At 40.3% G+C, this 13,499-nt stretch overlaps 1 protein-coding gene across 1 annotated transcript in view; it reads left to right on the plus strand.

Annotated features, from left to right (window-relative positions):
- Positions 1–13,499, plus strand: part of LOC118407206 (D(4) dopamine receptor-like) — a 65,411-nt gene that overhangs the window by 10,864 nt on the left and 41,048 nt on the right. The window lies entirely within an intron of this gene.

Genomic DNA, 13,499 nt, shown 5'->3' on the forward strand with positions numbered 1-13,499 from the left:
TATCAGCCACACGGTGATGGTGACTTACATTCACTAGGACGGAAGAAAGACTAGAAGAAAGGATATCAGTACGATAGATGTCAAGTGGAATAACAGTAATCGCCTAAGAACACTAAGCGGTAGCCTAAATGGCCTGTATGAACTCCTAACGACATGTTAATGTCTGGAAAGTCATGGCCCGTGTCGCGTTCATAGGCGACATTCGTACCTGGGTGACTGGCCACACTTCAGCTGTGAAATTGGGATCCTTCCAGGTTAGTTCCAGTCATTCCCTCCTGTGGAATATTGTTCAGGACCTAGAGATCACATGGGTCGTGCTATTGTCGCACGATTTTGATGTCATAGGATTTTCAAGCAGGATGTGACGGAACCTACCACTGACATAGATTCAAAACAGCATATTGTGCGCCAAGACAGTTGAACTTTGCAGGAGACATACATTGTTGTCCACCATAATGCCCGAAGTTAGTGATCGTAAGACGCTATTGATTAGAATACATTACATATTGCGTAATACGTATAAGTTTGACTTAGAAGACAACAAAATGTACACAAAACGTAATATTCGTTCTATATCTCAGAGTCTAAAACTCGTTGAGTAATCTTTCGAAACCCGCAGTGCCGCACCGGTGCCCCCAGTGCAGTGAGATATACCACCCCCAGACGTCCTGTCTGCTGGGCCAATAAAACACTCCAATCTCTTCGATCCACCCTCCCAGGGGCACCACCGTTTATATACTGTATAAATCAGATATCGCTGAGTTCCATCCAGGAGGTCACAAGATCTCCCTTCTGTGTTCTCAAACTGTCATTCTCTCCCCTGGGCTATACAGACGGCTAACCACAGCTATGAAGGCGTTTTGTTACGCACCAAAAAATCGCCAACAAGGGAAACGTTTAACCCATAACGTTGCCGTGAAATCCTCAGCAAATCCAGAGGACACCAGTGGAAGTTGATAATAACAGCAATATATTTATGTTTGGTAACCACAGCAGAGCTATAAATGCGTTTTATTGCTTACTTACTCATCCTTTTCAACCCATGTGGGACATAAGGCTGTGATAAGTTTCCTCCACTGTGTGGGATATGTTCTGTGCTAGGGGCTGAGCAGCATCCCAGGGGATCCCAATGGCTGCTATATCTTTAGCCACAGTACGTCTCCATGTAGTTTTAGAACGACCCCGTTTCCTCTTCCTCTCAAGGGGCACGTGTAGAGCAACTTTGGGGATACGATTATTCCACATCCGTAGAACATGGCCCAGCCATTTTAGTCTTCTGATGGCAATTGCAGAAGACAACTGTCTTCTCGTGTTAGTTTTTCTATACGGTTCTTGTTACGTAGATTAAGTACCCTATTCTGTACCGTATACACATTCATCCACTTAATATTTGTATGTTGGAATCTAGATTATTATAGAGTATCTAGACCACATTCATTTAGATTATCTACATGTATTTAGACCACATTCATTCATTTCATGTATCTAGTTTTCTTCACTTGTAATTATCCCCATGGGAATGAATTTGCAATAAAACATTACAATCATTAGTGCAGTAGATGTTCCGCATTCTACGCAGGCAGCTACTTTGAAATACGAGGCATTTTATTACGCACCACAAAATCACCAACAAGGGAAACGTTTAACCCATAATGTTGCCATGAAATCCTCAGCAAATCCAGAAGACAGCACTGGCAGCAATATTTATGTCGGAACGCAGCAGCATGTAATGCAGCGTCACCGTCTACTGACTTCTTCATCTGCCGTTACCATGAAATATGCCTAGAAGCGGGAGGGTGCCAATCGCACGCCGACAGAACGAATCTGAAACGAGATTTTAATGGAGTTTTGATGCATGGTCAGTGGTGATATGAAGCGCCTTGTATCTGCAAGTATCGAAATGTCAACACGTGCGCTGTGTTAAATGGCAATATCCACGCGTATGAGATGTTATCATATGATATATGATAATCTTTATTGCATATTCATGCCCGAGGGCTAAATGCACAAAAGGACCACATTTGGTCTTCTAGATGCAGAGGAAAAATTAAACTTATACAATGATTTTAAACTAGGCTAAATGGAAAAGGAACTGAGACACTATGTGTTACAATCTCTAATGGCTGCATCTAACATGTTCTTCTCTCTTTTTGAAACGCATGGAGACATATTTACATATTGCGTCAATAGCATGATCGTCCTTGCATGACATCAAAGTACTTAAACAAGTCTTGTTTTGACATTTTCTTACAGTTATTGTCTATTTGTAAAGTACTAAATAGGGATTGGCGTATTCATATAATGTACACTCATGTAAAAAATGTGTCTCGTTTTCGAGGGCATATTTCCCACCCCCTGTAGCTAAGGGGATTAAAAACCACGCCAACTGTTGGACATGCGTTAAGGCACCCATCTGGGCATGCGCGGTCCATTGGGATCAAGGGACTGGGCGTGAGACTACAACAGAACACACTTAATTGTATTTATTTATAAGGATATATGTTTGTAAATCTATTAAGATTTGCTTGTCATGCGTTCCATGTTTGTAAATCTATTAAGATTTGCTTGTCATGCGTTCCATGTTTGTAAATCTATTAAGATTTGCTTGTCATGCGTTCCAGGGGAGCTGTGCTGTTTGTTTGTTTGTTTGTTTGAACCTTTGTTTATTTATGAAAGCTCAAATCGGACTGCAGGCCGCTTTTCATTGAGGTTATGAGGGAAGAGGCAGGGGTCAGACAAAGTATAAAACGGAGATACACTTTACATCGTTTAAAGTCTTGATGAGTCTTATAAGTCTACGAGTCTGAATTGTCACAAACGTATAAATCAGAATGGCATTCCGTTCACGTCAACATTTGTATTGTACAGTTTGGGGTATTGAATCAAAAAGAAACAAGACACCACAGGCGTTCTAAAAAATCGTTATTTCTTTGTCTGAATACACTCCAGGCCCTTAATCTCAATTCATACCCTCCGAAGTGTGTAATAACGATCCATTGCAGGTGATCTATAAAAGCCTGGTCTCCTCGGCTCTTAGCACTAACGTAACACCTAGCTCCAGTGCACTGTAAACCAGTCAGTATATACAAAAGATAAATGATGGTCATCGAAATGTTGGCTCTTAAGAAATTTCATGGTTGTGCATCAACAACTTTGTATTTAGTTATTGTTATTATTATTTACGTATTTAGTGCTAATTTGTATTCTTCTCAAATGTTTCTACCACATGTAGCTGTGTACGCTAAGTCACCAAAGGAACCCATGCTCAGTGAAATGCAGCGGTACCAATGGCAATGATCAAAGGTCTGTTTGCTCATTGAAATATCTAGAATCACAGTATATTCATCTATAGTGATTCAAAGTTGACGTCCTAATGTGCGATTCGGCTTATGACCGCGTAAGACAGAGCGACATCGTACATTTAATGAGAAACAAAAAGTAGCAAATTCTTCTTTTGACGTTAGCGGAGTGACTCTGGGAGCTACCGAGGTCTTCCTCCATCTAGCATGTCAATAATGTCTAATAGGTGTAAGAACATATTCAGTTGGGTTGGGATTGTTTGCTCATTCCACGTAGATTTTTTAACAACTTAATTCAGTATTTCAGTATCTCTGTCAGTCAGTCTATACAGACTATGGCACTTGACAGACTATTTCAGTATGATACATAATAAAACGTACATGTGCATCATTGGAGGACAATGGAAAAAGACATTTACTTGAGGTATAACAAAATGGTGAAAGAGAGAAGGGTAACACTCATTGATCATTGGTCTGTATTTGAATTAACATTCCACGTAGATAGACTCTTTCTCCATCCCCTCGGGCGACCTCCTTCTCGAGTAATTTCGCAATAGACCATGTATTTGGTCTACTCTTTCTTGTACGCAGTTTGTCAACTACTTCACCAGATAGATCCGGATAAACAATGACACATGGAGACAGGAAATGAATCTTCAAAAACACCATCCACGTTTTATGGAAGCCTAGTAGTAGTTGTCTTGAAGAGTTGAATGATGTTTAACGCGTTTCCAACGCCCACTCTCAACCGGAAAACAATCCAACCCTGCAGTACCAAGTAGGGCCGGGTATCGGTACACCGTACCGGTACAAAACCTTTTTTTTTCATCGGACCGGTCCAGAAAATTCGGACCTGAAAAAATTAGGTGGACCGGATGTTGGACCGATTAAAAAATTAACAGATTATTTTATCAGGCATTCACACGTTTTGGCGCTTGCAGGTGGAAGAAAATAACAAGGGTGAAATATAGTAGAGTTTATAGTAATTTCTATCAGGTTTTACAGCCAATCGTACAGGTGCAGTAGATTTTAGAACACCAGTGTGAGTCTAATACTCCACCAAACAGATTTCTTTGCAGTGAAATGGACCATTGGTATGAGTCATACTGAATCAGGTCCAGGTTCAGGTCCGGACCTGAACCGGTCCTGGACCTGTTCAGTACCGGTACCCACCCCTAGTACCGAGTGATGTTTAACGTGTTTTTTATTCACTTCGACAGACAAGACAGACGTAGTGGTCTCGCACTCAAGTAATCTACTTATATTCACCAACACTATACATAAATATATACAAGAACATAAACATAACCAGACTAAGCAAAATACAAAATGAAGCAAGATGTAAACAATACTGATAACAAATGAAAATTGAATAATTTGGATGACAAGATCCCATCCCCATCCCAATAACAATAGGTCAAGTTCTACAGACATCAAAAGATTGGTAGAATGAATAAATCAGGTTGTAAATCGTTTAGATGTTGCAATTAACGTGTTTCCAACGCCCACTCTAAATCGGAAAAAAATTCAACCCTGCAGTACAGCTGAGGGAGATGGATCTCTCCGAGTCTCCCTGAAACGCTTCGCGAGGAGGCGAACAGATGGGTAATGGGCTGCCGTACCCCCTGTAGAGCTTCCCACCGAGTCCTCCTAGCCTCTCGGGAACAAGTCTGGTGTACGTATGAGCAGTCATGCTGCCATCCTTATCCACTTACATCGTTTGCGCTGAAGAATATGTATTGAACACTTTCAAGACAAGGGACTACACTTTTCCTTTACTTCAGACGTAAAAAAGAAAAGTGGTCCCATGGCCTTCTTTTGAAGGGAAGGCCATATAGGCACAGTTTCCCATTGAGTCATATTCTCAGGGAACACGACTGAAGTGTTGAGGCGTCCTGGTATGGGTCTATTTAACAGCAATTAGAAAATGGAATGAAGCCAACTCCACATCCTCCTTGCAAACTATATGCTATTTCCCTTGTTTGTAACGAAACCAGACGTTAATATTGCTTTTTCAAACTAATAACTAATCATCAAAGGAGAGACCAGATATGAATAGTCATTGAACAATGGGAGAAGCGCATGCGACTCTCCTTTGCCACTTACATCATTTGCGCTGAAGAATGTGTATTGCACGCTTTCAAGACAAGGAACTACACTTTTCCTTTACTTCAGACGTAAAAAAAAAGAAGAGTAGCCCCATGGTCTTTCTTTTGAAGGGAAGGTCGTAGGGGTACAGCTTCCCACCGAGTCCTTCTTTCGGGAACACGCCTGAAAGGTAGAGGCGTCCTGGTATGGGTTCATTTGACAGCTACTAGCAATTGGAATGAAGCCAAATCCACATCTTCCTTGTGAACTATATGCTATTTCCCATGTTTGTAACGAACAAGACGTTAAATATTGCTTTTTCAAACTAGTAACTAATCACCAAAGGCGAGACCTGAGGCGAGATATGAGTAGTCATTGAACAATGGGAGAAGCACATGCGAGGTCCCATTGCCTTTTTTCAAGGGAAGGCAGTAGCCGTAGGGGCATAGCTTCCAACCAACCAAGTCATTCTTTTAGGAACATGTCTGAAGGGTTGAGGCGTCCTGGTATGGGTCCATTTATCAGCAACTAGAAATTGGAATGAAGCCAACTCTACATTTACCTTGAACAAAGTAGCTCTAGGCAATACAATTCACATTGCAAAAGTTGCTCAAGCAACTAGATAAGTTGGTAACAATCCGTTGTGTCAGGCAGCATCCCTCATCAACGAATATAGGATCGAACTACGACTCGAATGGTACCCAGGCTAGGAATTTCCTCCCGAGATGTAGACCATAAGGAAGAATGATGAAGTGCTTCTTTGAAAGTGCCACATCGTCTTCTGGTAAGATTCTTGGCTTCGTTGTTCATTTTAAACCTTTCCAATCCATTACACGTTTCCCTTTATCTGGGAGATTCTTTTCAACCTTTATTTAGCCTTGATTTGTATTCCCTTCGACCTGATCCGTTTTTCAAGGGTTCAAGGTTTGGAGGAGGTCAAGAGGTCAATCCATAACGCATAGTTTTATTTACAATAATACAAAAAAATGCTTTTCCATAATCGTGTTCCCTTAGTCAGTCCATAGTTACTCATTTGTGTTTCGTAACATGTTCTTTAAAGTTACTACCGAGTTTGCCTCTATATAGATAACCACCGATTTGCTCCAGTTGCATATTGGAAAATACTATTACATGAAGCGTTCACTAGTTGGTAGAGATAAGCTCCATGTCAATTAAGAACGTCCGAACTGGTACCGTATCTCCTCCGTTAATAAGGGCGTTTCGAAGCCATTCGGTACGGAAGGTTTAGAGGAATCGGCCATTTTCCGTACGACGCCAGGAAACTATCTACTAATTTGATAAAGTCTTCTTCGTTCCACAGCCTTACTTTAATTCTTCAGTGAACGTTTCGACGACCATCCTTCATCAGTACAAAAGGCGCCTACATTTGTTTGTTTGTTTGTTTATTTAAATATTTGCACAACAAAATGATAATATATATAAATACAGAAAAGAATAGAACATAAAACAGGTGCAAGAGGAGGAGAAAACCTTAACAGTTTATGCCCTGTGCCCTCCTCCTCTATACTTAAACCAGATGTATGATCAATGAATTCATAAATAACAAAGGAAATAAGCTAGCACATATGTTATAATAATACAAAAAGATGTATGATCAATGAAATCAGTAAATTACAAACAAAAGTTAAACATTTTGTAAAGAAATTTTAAGAAAGAATTGAAGGAAGGTTGTGTAACGAAGAAGACTTTGTTCAATTGATCTACCAACCTGATGAAACTATTTACGGAAACTATCTACTAGTTGTTAGTTATACATTATTTGCCATGCATTGTCCCTGATGCAATCGTTGCGTAGTAAACTTGACTATAATAACATGCGGCACTGCAAAGTATCAAGGGTAGTTAAGGCGCAGATATCTGAAAATTTAAAATGAAGCCAACTCTAGATATTCCTCCAGCAAAGTAACTAGTCATGACAGCCATGTAAATAATATAATTTACACTGCAAAACGTATTTAAGAAACTGATAGGTTTGGTAACGACCCCTCGAAAACTGCCAAAAGATAGCAGATACTGTCTAGAATGTCATACTAATACGAAGTGTATCACGTTGCTTGGGAAACGTCTGTACGTATTTTGTTTCGTATTAAATGACTGTCATTACAGGCTACTGAGTTAGAGGTATATCTAGAATGTAATCATGATATGCCTCGAAGCAAAATCGTTGTGTCAGCGCCAAACATGCAAATTCCATGTTTCTAACCAGAAAAAGAAATAATTGCTTTTTCATAATAATAACATATTAAATGTGATTCTGATGAAAAACCTGGGGGTAGGAGGAACCCCTTACATCCTTGGTCGGAAGTCCTCCTAGGAGACGGATACTCCGAACAACAAAGCTGCATCTGCTAGAGCCGCTTCACACGTTGCTTACAGTTGCCCCTGTGAAACTTAGTGCTCCAATGGACGAGAGGGTGGAGAAGGAATTGCACACCCCTCCTTCACCTTAAAAAGTCATGTGCAGGTCAGGCAAATGCCTGTCTGCCTGCTCATCTGTCAAATCGACAGGAGAATCCAAAAATGAAAAACCTACGAAACCAACATCTTTTTTTCAGTGACTGTTATAGTGGATGCTATCTGAAACGTCTGACCATTTCCAAAATCATATCAAGTTTTTTGAGTAACCGCTTTTTTGACATATCTTTCCATCTGGATGTCTAACCTACATAGACGTAAGCTACCTATCAATCAAGAAACACTGAAATTAGCCTTATGTACAAACGTTATGGACAGCTGGTCAACATGTCATGTCCGTGTCTTCCGGTACTTTCGTGGTCAATCCGTCCCAATCTCCGGCCTTATATGAAGCCGTCGTCTTGAGTGCAATTATGTTTGCTTATCTTTTATACCCTTCACCTATTTAGATAGCATTGTACGTCATCGGCTACTTGCTTCGTGACTGGCTTGCACATATTTCTATTTCGCACATCCTGTTATTGAAAAAGTGTGTACACATTGGCGGAGGTATCCTTATTAAGGGAAATCTACATTGAATGAACGGTCTCTTCAACTTCAGAGCAGAAAGAGAGCCTATGATACTAGTGGGCTTCCTGCAACTTTAGCTTGAAAAGAAAATCATTTTTTAGAACGGCGATTCAAACCCAACTCTTCTAACGAGGAACGGAATGCCAAATAGACCATGTACCAGAGCATGGCGGAAATGAACAATTATCATGGAAAGACTATATATTTTGCAAAACACTCGTGAACTGATGAAAGTCATAGCTTTGTAGCGTCTAACCGCAAATTGCAGTGCTTGTCTGGTATCGATAGGTATATTTTCACCAATGACGCATTAAAACATTTACCAAAGCAAGCGCCTAACAAACATCCAAGAAAACCTTCCGAAAGCTTTCTGATAATTATGTAGTACGCCTTCCTAAAAGTGAATGTCTAAAGTGCATATCTACTCTACCGATAATTATGACTGTAAACAAGAGCTTTTATTACAAAGTCTTCCCACTTGCAAACTCACTTCAAATCACAGACCATTCCAGTTGCTTTCACTTTCTGAACCACTTTCTCTTCTTAGAAGACGTCATCTTGATTACAGATGCATCTCTGAAGATTACAATTACGGTAATGACGTCGAATTATAATTCATGTTATTATGTTTACCAATCAATTACATTATTGCTCATCATTACTTTGAGTGCGCATAATTGTCTTGCTTTAAAACGCTTGTGGCAAGTCATTATATTGTATACATTAGAATATGAGGCAGAAACATTTACACAGTAGTGTATGCAAAAGGGGGGCATGAAGTACATGATATCATCGTAGACCATTTTTATAGACCTTTAAATCATAGCAAGAACGTTCATTTATGTTGGTAGAATACATTTTAGATACATGCTTTTAACCACTTAACTTCCAACACTTGAATTAACACTATAGGGAGTTACCCCTCTAAAGTTTTGGTCGAAATCCGTCGGCCTCATTCACAGAAGACTTAAGTCTCCAGGGCCATTCTATATCGTCGCACAAAGTCAAATTCTTAGACTCAGATCAGGATATCTTTTCACAAGGAGTGAAGGAGGCCCACCGACCCACCCTCAACAGAGACGGGGGGTGACATAGACTTTCTGATATTTATGAACCCCTCCTGTAAATGTGCTGTGATCCTGACGTCACTGCTGGAGATGAAAGGGTCATTCATTCTGTGAACAAGGTCGCGGTTAAAAGTCGATGGAGAAAATTGATAGGGGTGAGTCCCTATGTGTTAAGTCCAATGTTGGAAGAAAAGTGTTAGTATTTTTCTATCTTGTTGAATCACGATTTGCAAGATATATACCTTGGAAAACTAGATGGATGCTCGGTCGATGAGGACCATTGCAAAGATTACTACCATTACCATAAAACGGTAATTTCCTTCAAATGTCACAGTCATACTTAAAAGGGTGCAATTTGATTGACGGCGACAACGACCTATTGTACTTCAAAAGGTTGTAAGTAGGCAGGGCATCCTAGACATTAGCTTAATTGAGCACGTACTAATGGGGTGGAGGTTGTGCTGTGTGCCAATAGTTCAGCCGTCAAAAGTACTTTTGGACACCACTATCAGCGTATCTATCCGTCATGGTGAACATTGCTGACAGGCAAGAATAAAAACAAAAAATTAACGGTTCTTGGTGGGAGGCCAATGTGCAGATGTTGGATTCGTGGCGTCGGGCGTGGCGTAACTGGTAGAGCGTTCGGCTCGGAATCTATAGGTCCTGAGTTCGATCCCCGCTGTGCCCCCGACGTTGTGCCCTTGGGTAAGGCACTTTACACGACCTTCCTCACTTCACCCAGGTGTAAAAATGGGCACCGTGTATGTGGCACTGTTAATATAAGTTACAAAACTTGAGTGCAGTGCCACATTGTTTGTGTCTGTCCAAAAGCAAATAGAAAAAAATAAGATGTTGGAACATTGTTGCACCAAATCCGTAGTGTGTTTTGGCACACAATTAGACAGATTAGCCGAAGTGACTCGATGGACGTCACTCCGCCGTCAGGAAAGTGCCTTTCTCAAGGGCAATAGGCAAGGTTTAAAGTGTAAAGTTACGTGAAAGCATTGCAGTAGCTATAGGCAAACAAACATACGTGAGATGTGTCATTCACCCTCCATTAAGCGTTATCTCAAGCATTAAGTTTAATAAGTGACTTTCGTTGTTTCTAGAATCTATACTAGTGAAGTGAAATGAATCAAATAAAATCCACCGTATCCATTTTCCAAAGATAGACTTGACAGTTATGTTGATAAATTGATAATTCCATACGACTTATTCACTTCAAGCCGATATTTTGGAAAGAACTATGATCTAGACAACGGCTGACGTCAATGCCCCACCTTTTGGACCTTCTATAAATGACGTCAGGAAGCTATTACATCAAAAACGCTTTATGTGCCCATAGTTCGACTGCCAAGAGTATTTTCGTTCATCTTCTCAATCTATAAATCTGTCTTTTTTTAATGTGACCGCCATCGTTTTTTACATTGACGTTTTTGCAAAATCGAGTTCAACCAAGGTCTACCGAACACGTACAGTGGAAGAGTCCAAAGTCAAACTTTTCTGGTCTGTGTATTCAGAGCGTCAAGCAGAGCACATCAGAAACTTGATTACATGGAACGCTTTCGCATACCATACCAGATGTTCATGCAACGGCGAGCGTTACGTTTGAATCTTATTACAACAAATATATACAGTACGGAACTGTCGTCCGCAAATAGGAAGGAGCAAGTAGTTAAACAACCCACCATGTCTTTAATGTATGCAAGCAAGAAACAAAAGGGTGCCTAGTACCGAGCCCTGGGGTACACCTGCGCCAACTAAACGCTTTGTAATCACCTACTAAACCCTTCAATCAATAGCTTGTTACACTTCGTGTATTTTGGACTACCTGAAACATTTCCTAACTTGCTGTGAATTGTTATTGCTATTGCTATTTTATTTGTCTTTTATTGATCTTTTTGAGAAGTGGTGTTTATATAAGCATGTTGCTAGAGTGCACCACATCTCTTTCCTGTACTGTACGTTGTTGATCAATAAAAAACGGCGCTGCTCAGTGAAGCTACGTTTATAATGATAGATACTGCATGTAGAAGCGAATGATCAGGGAAAGCGTCCATTCACCATCTATTTGCTCGGTTAAAGAGCTGTTTACACGAGACGTTAACGCTACCCATGAAGGCAGTTGTTGTGGACAATTTGCTATTGCAATTTTGTTTGTCTTTGTCAGTTGTAATGTTTTCGAGAGGTGATGTTATTACTAGAGGTCATGTTGATATAAGCATGTTGCTAGACAGCACCACTTCTCTTTCCTGTACTGTATGTTGTTAATCAATAAAAAACGGCGCGCGTAGCTACCTGTAAGGCCCGCCAAGTGAAGCTGCATTAATAATGATTGATACTGCATGTAGAAGCGAATGATGAGGAAAACACATCCTTTCACCATCTATTTGCTCGGTTAACGAGCTGCTCCCAATAGAATTACACGAGACGTTAACGCCATCCATAAACGCAGGCGTTGTGGACAATTTGCCTTTGAAACAGAAATCCGATGATGTGTGAGCAGTGATACAGAAGAAAGACTAGTGACAATGATGCATTACATACAATGGTGAATAAGTACTACAACGTCCTCTAGGCGTAGCGGTTGATTATCACCTTCAACGCACACGTTCATCTCAATTGAATGATCCCACTGTATTTTTGAAAAAAAAAAACACTTTGCATGTTGAATACTTTCAGATTACTACTAGTTCGTTTTCACAGCTCAATGCATAAAACGCAGTCTTCCCGAAACATTTGACAGCTTTCTGAATTTCACATCACATATTTCTAATTCTCACCAAATCAATCAATTACATAATCCACAATTTAGAACTTCCTAGAATGTGACAATTCAAATACGTCAATATTTGGAATAGTCTCTCCCCATCAAGAATTTTACCTTTTGGATTATTACTTTTAAAGGTAATCTTAGAAAAAAATCTGCTTTCCAACCCCACCACTTCAAATTTAACATGTCATTGTCTCTGTTACTTTGTCTAATCTGCAAATAAACAAACAAACCTCAGTAAAGCGAAACAGATGTTACCAGGAGCTGCGTGGAAAGGATGTGACAAACTTTATCATGACAGCTGTATATTCTGATGAATTATTACAACGAAAAGGTTAAACCTTCGTTGCATTCAATTTAAGCAAGATGTAACTTTCTCCCATTTCTATGTATTAGTTTAACATAGTCCGTGTAAATCAACATGATCCATCCTCATCTTTCTAACATCTATTCTGACATGTACACAGAGCTTCAAACTTTTCTTAAAAGATTTCGTTTCCAGTACAAAGGTCCATTTATCGTTATATTGAATAAGCCCCATTTCAAGTCATACCATTGGCCCCAAATCAGGTTCTCACATCATGTATCTCACTAATGACAGCTTTCGGTGTTTTCAATAACGTCGGTGCAATTTTTAGCTCTAGGGGATCAAAGAAGAGGGGGTGCAATCACCCGCGGGCTCAATCAACAGGTCTAAATTGGATTCTATGTCGCTAACGATACCATCGGCACGTTGTGAGTGGTACACGTCCGATAATTGCGTCAGGCATGAGGAAGGACAATGAATTCTACTGGCAAGTAGTTTCCAAGCTTTCGGGTTGTTCTTAGATGGAATGCAACAGTACCAAGGTAAAATTTGGGGACTAGAAACAAAACTAGAGCGGGTGGGGCTAGCTGATAGCTATGACAGCAAGGATGGTGTCATCGGCACTTTGTAAGAGGTACACGTCAGATAAAAACAGCTTCAGGCATGATGGAGGAGAATGAATTTTACTGGCACGTAGTTTAAAAGCTTTCGGGTAGTTCTTAGCTGAAAGTGAGAGGTACACGTCCGATAATAGCGTCAGGCATGGTGAAGGAAAATGAATTTTACTGGCAAGTAGGTTTCAAGCTCTAGGGTAGCTTTTACCTGATAGACGACGTGACAAAGATGACATTTTGGGGACTAGAAACAAAACGAGAGCGGGGTGGGGCTAGCTGTGAGCTATGTCAGCAAGAATGGCGGCACCATGGTAGAGGATTTTTCTTTGTATTTATTGTTTTATT

Source organism: Branchiostoma floridae, chromosome 19 (assembly GCF_000003815.2).
Source record: "Branchiostoma floridae strain S238N-H82 chromosome 19, Bfl_VNyyK, whole genome shotgun sequence".
NCBI lineage: Eukaryota > Metazoa > Chordata > Leptocardii > Amphioxiformes > Branchiostomatidae > Branchiostoma > Branchiostoma floridae.